This window comes from Andrographis paniculata, unplaced genomic scaffold, assembly GCF_009805555.1.
Source record: "Andrographis paniculata isolate CXL003 unplaced genomic scaffold, ASM980555v1 Contig71END, whole genome shotgun sequence".
Classification (NCBI taxonomy): domain Eukaryota; kingdom Viridiplantae; phylum Streptophyta; class Magnoliopsida; order Lamiales; family Acanthaceae; genus Andrographis; species Andrographis paniculata.
Genome location: NW_026137608.1, coordinates 418,047 through 424,049, shown reverse-complemented (window position 1 = coordinate 424,049; position 6,003 = coordinate 418,047). Strand labels below are relative to the sequence as shown.

General features: G+C 35.0%; 1 long non-coding RNA gene across 1 annotated transcript; it reads right to left on the bottom strand.

Annotated features, from left to right (window-relative positions):
• Positions 1 to 3,920: 3,920 nt before the first annotated feature.
• LOC127265010 (uncharacterized) lies at positions 3,921 to 5,047 on the bottom strand. The gene is made up of 3 exons (XR_007841867.1): positions 4,958 to 5,047; positions 4,350 to 4,489; positions 3,921 to 4,259 (listed from the first exon to the last, which is right to left on the bottom strand). It is a non-coding gene; the product is annotated as an uncharacterized LOC127265010 (long non-coding RNA).
• Positions 5,048 to 6,003: the final 956 nt, after the last annotated feature.

Genomic DNA, 6,003 nt, shown 5'->3' with positions numbered 1-6,003 from the left:
TTTCGCTGATCCTTCTAAAGTCCGGACCAGAATAAATGATTTGTATAATTATAGCAATTATTGGCTTAATTAATATTCTAAACAAAATAACATGCATGTTTACAATTAATTATATATATGCTGGTTGATCTATATTTATTAATAAGCACGGTTTTGAATCCTACATTCAGCATCATAACTGAATAATTGGTGATGATCAATGTGGTGATATAAAATTCTTATCTTATTAATTTAATAAATTCAATAAATTTTTTGATGTGATTGAGGAGCATTTCCTAGGTCGTCAATCAAATTAAATTTAACAACTATGCAAATATAATATGTGTAAATTAATCGACAACATATGACATCATTTAAGAACATAATATATACATTATGTAAAATAATGGGTGTGTGCAGCCCACTCTTGCCCACAATTTTTAATTTTTTTAATGTGAAAAAATATATATTTATATAATATAATTATATTAAATTTTACTTAACTGAAAATTTATTATCTTATTTTACTTCTACTTTCTTCCTCTTAATTCGCTACTATCGTATCAAACAGGGAAAAAAAAAAAAAAAAATTGTCTGATCGATAGTAATTGATGGTTAGCCCCCACAATTCACCCACAATTCAGGGGCAATTAATAATTTTTAGATAAACTAACTTTTGATCAATATTATAGCAAACTACAATATATATGCATATTTTAGTACAATATATAATAATATACTTTATCTTCTTACAAAATATAGTAAAAAATTTAGTAAAAAAGTAATAAAAAAAAATTATTATTTATATTACATGATTCTTCAACCTAACATAAACAAAAAAAAAAAATATTCAAAAAACACAAAATGAGCATATCCCAATATCTATCTATATATATATTAATACTATTATATATACAAAACATCTTTATCTAAGTAGTGAATCTATTGTAGGGTGTGTTTGTTTGGGGTTTGGATTTTGAGTTGGGATTTGAATAGTAAAAATTTTGAATTTAAATAATTATATGATGTGATATAAATAAGTGTTATGTTCTTAAAATATTTTGCAGAAACTCTAAAACTTGCATTATTAATAATCAAAATAAAGGGCCTAATATAAGCAACTTAAAACAAACTCGATATACTCAAATCTAAATAACGTAATCTAATGGATATGACCAAATCTAAATCTAAATCTAACAAATCTAAAACTAAATATCGAAAATCTTTCGACACCCCCTCTCAAACTCGAGTGGGATCGCAGAAACCAACTTGAGTTTGACAAGAAAGTTAAACAAAAACGAAAAGACGCAAACGCAGATAACAGTTGCTTGGTCCGTCATTGGCACCGCCGCTCCCGACTAAGCTCCTATTCTCGTACATAATAGTTGCTCGTCTGACGTCACCTTTGCCGCTCTCAACTAAGCTCCTGTTCTTGAACGCAGATAACAGTTGCTTGGTCTGTCGTTGGCACCGCCGCTCCCGACTGAGCTCCTATTCTCGCACATAATAATTGCTCGTCTGACGTCGCCTTTGCCGCTCTCAACTAAGCTCCTGTTCTCGAACGCGGACATGAATTCTGACGCAAACGCAAATAACAGTTGCTTGGTCCGTTGTTGGCGCCGCCGCTCTCGACTGAGCTCCTATTCTCGCACATAATAGTTGCTCGTCTGACGTCGCCTTTGTCGCTCTCAACTAAGCTCTTGTTCTCGAACCCAGACATGAATTTTGACGCAAACACAGATAACAGTTGCTTTGTCCGTCGTTGCCGTCGCCGCTCCCGACTGAGCTCCTATTCTTGCACATAATATTTGCTCGTCCGACGTCGCCTTTGCCGCTCTCAACAAAGCTTCTGTTCTCGAACGCAGACACAAACTCTAATGCAAACGCAAATAATAATTTCTTTGTCTGTCGTTGCTGATGCCGCTCCCGACTGAGTTCCTATTCTCGCAGATAATAGTTGATCGTCCGACGTTGCCTTTGCTGCTCTCAACAAAGATTCTGTTCTTGAACGCAGACACAAACTCTAATGCAAATGTAAATAACAATTGCTTTGTCCATCGTTGCCGCCGTCACTCCCGACGGAACTTCTGTTCTCGCACATAACAGTTGCTCGTCCGACATCGCCTCCGCCGCTCTCAACAAAGCTTTTGTTCTTGAATGCAGACAGAAACTCTAAAGCAAACTCAAACTCGGACAAAATTGTAGACATATCTCAAAATCAAATACCTCCGGGTACATTCCAGGTTGAATGTACCCGGAGCAATGTGGTTTAGTAGGCTATGTCTATCTTAAGAAAAAAATAGGCTCTGATACCATGTTAAAATATTTTGCAGAAACTCTAAAGCTTGCATTATTGATAATCAAAATAAATGGTCTATATATAGTCAACCTAAAATAGACTCGATAGACTCAAATCTAAATAACGTAATCTAATAGATATGACCAAATTTAAATCTAAATCTAATAAATTTAAAACTAAATATCGAAAATCTCTCGACAGATGTGATGTTTTGAATGTAACATTGATTTTTAGTATAATATAAAAAATGAAAAATAGATATTTGATTTGATGTTTTTAGGGAAAAAATGAGATGAATAGTGAATTTAAAATCCAATTACCAAACAAACACACCCGTACGTTTATGTATAGAGTAGGGCTGGAAAACGAATCAGATCGGGTTCAGGTTCGGGTCAGCTTTAAACGGGTTAGAAAATATTTGACTTGAACCTGACCCATTTAAGTAATGGGTTGATATCTACAACCTTAAGGTGATCTTTTATTAATTAGGTCAACCTAAATCTCACATGTATAAAATGTTCAAGTCTAATTTTTTAAATTTTAATTTAAAATTACAATTTCTACTAACAAAATTTTCAAATGCAAAATATATATGCATATTAAAGCAAAAACTATTTATTCGTATCATGAAACTAATATTTAAGAGTCGAATTTACAAACATTGTATAATAGTAAACAACAAAATCATTTGTTTAATCCTAATTTTGAAGAATTTTAGCTTAAATTTTATTTTTTATTTTAAAATTTTTTAAATTGGCCATAAATATTTGAATTGGATTGGTAAAATTTACAATAATATATTTAATTTTAAAATAATATTAATTAAACGGGTTAGAAAGGTTATTTTCATATTGAAAATTTGGATCTAAATCTGACTCATTTAATTAAATGGGTGACCCAGTTAGTAATTTGGTCAAAAATCTCAACCTAAATCCAACTATTTCATGTCGATTTATCCGGTCGGCTTAATTTTTACCGGTACTAGGATAGAGTTTGTGCTTTGAATTGCTAAAGCTTTCACTACCAAAAAAACTGTTTTCTATTACGGCCGGAAAATCGTAACAAAAAGCCATATTTCGTGCAATTTGCGTATTTGCTACGCCTTTGTTACGACTTTTTTCCGTAATGTGTACTCGCGTAACGAATGTTTTTTGCCACGCCACTTTTCGTAACTATTACGATCGGTCAACGCTCCCTGAAGTATGGTATTTGTTACGATGTTTGTTACGAATTTTCTCTCGTAACGAAAGGTAGATCCTTCCGCGCGTGTGGCAGGACTTTTAGTTACGGTATTTGTTACGGAAGTTCCTCGCGTTACAAGTGTTTTCCATTGACCGGTTGTCATAACTTGGTTTTTGTTACGACTATTTGTAACGGCATTGAACCCCGTAAAAAAAATATTACCTACTTATAGTCACGAAACCGTCTGTAACAACAAATATCCAAAGACCACTTTTTGTAACGATTTTCTGGCCTTTTGTTACGGAAAAATAGCGTATTGTGAAAAACAGGGGGTACGCTGCAATTGAAATTGTTCGTAACAAATGGACCTGCTGTGATGCGTATGATACGAAAATAAATTACGAATACAAAGATTGCTATAAACATCATCATCATTACGCCCCGCGCAAACATTAATTCATATTAAAATCTGAATTCCATACCTACCAACAAAGTAAAGCAACCCATAGAACAAGCCTACTAGTATCTACACATCAACAACCTGTTCCGCAAAACGTGCTTAACAGTTCAAACACAAGTAAACAACGCAATAAGCAAATACGGTTATCCATCAATCCCATTAGGCACATTTTTCACCATACGAATTCAAACCACAAAGGTCTACGCATCAATTCCAGACATAGTTCAACAAAAACTCAACACAATCCATCCAAAGACAGGTTCGACATTCAATCCATATGACAAACGGGGCAATTAACATGGGTGTATCGGTACCAACATTTCAAGCCCGGCGCATGAGCTGCAATTGCCAACACAGAGATTACTTTAAGTCATACTTCTTATAAATTTCGGAAGGCAATACAAGAAAGGTATTAAAGTAGATCCTTACGTCCTTGTAGCTCCACTCAATAGGATCTTCGCTGACGACATCGCGAAGGGTAGTCGCCCCAGAAATGGTCGGCAAAATAAGGGGTGTGTCCGGGACTGACGCGGATGTCACGAAGACCTTGACCAAGGAAAGTGTGTCACCTACAGCATTCACAAGAGCAATTTTTGATTACATTCAAGCATATATATCAACAGACGTTCGAACTGTATATATAACATGTCATAACACAGACATTATAAGTGTAATACTTTGGAACTAGAACAAGAGGAGTACGTACATTCAGACATGTCGTACAGTACATGGTATTACATTCATGAGTTAGGTAGCGAAGCACATTATACCCTAATTTCCTATGTAATTGCAGCTTGATCTTTAAACCAAACATCCTTCAATAAACATGGGTCGTCATAATAGCAGTTATTTTACCACCCCTACATTAACAGTCTACATCGCTTTGGAAATCCACGGATCGTATCATTGTATACTTCTACACTTAGTGAATCCATGCTAATACGCAATATGAGGCCTGAACAGTCACGAAAACCTACGATATCTCGCTGAGGCATATTAAAAGTTTAATTAAACATCCTCAAAGATACCGGACCAACCTGGCCCAGGGGGGCAGAGCAGAAGTCCCTCTGCAACAACTTTTTTCTCACCGGTGCGGGATAATAGAAGCACATGTGTGCCGACCTACAACGTCTTACGGGAGAGGCAGCCGGATCCTGTGACCCTCCTACAGCACTACGTTGAGATTTTGCCATAACCTGCAAGACACAAGCGTTAGGAAGCTGTATGGACCACCATATTAGGAGGAAGTCACAACATAAAGACGGCAATTAATCCATGTAAAGTGATTCCACATACGGAAATCGAAAACAGAGCTTGTGAAACGACATGCATGTCAGAAAAAGGTTAACTATTACGTAGCATTATATATATGACACTAGCATTATACTTTATCGTAGCATTAAGCCACATGGTTTAAGATAAGCCGTCCTCCCCACTTCAAAACCTTAAATGGATGCCCCCTAAATAGTGTTAAATGGACTACTCCCCGTCACAAATTCGGCCATTTGTAGACACAAGGCAAATTTCTCACTATTCTAAATTTATTACAGTGAAACTAAGAAGAAAATACAACGATGTGGATGCTAGAGATGAAGAATATATGTAATGCTATTACGTCAAATTTAATATAATTAAGTAAATAATTACTTAATTATGAACATATTACAATACATGCAGTTCTTGCCTTATCTCCACACAAATATTAGAAGTGGTAAGCATATGTTTTACCATTGTAATCATGAAAGGCAAATCTGATGGAAATTCATTAAGCATGCACTTTGAGTTAATTGTCAATGCACAAATGTGTTTTGAAATAATGAAATTGAATATGTTATTCAGTTGGTGCAGATCGATGAAGAGAGTTTCCCGTGCTGTAGGATAGAATTCATAGTGATGATGTTTTTCAATCATGCCGACAAGGAACCTGGGTCCTCTATATGTTGATTACACCTCAAGTAGAAACCCTTTAAAAAAAATATGAAATAATTCTGAAATCTGATGGGAAAAAAATATTTTAGATTCGTAGGAATGCACTTAACACTTCATTGCACCACCCACCCAATAAACATACATCACAGAAAAG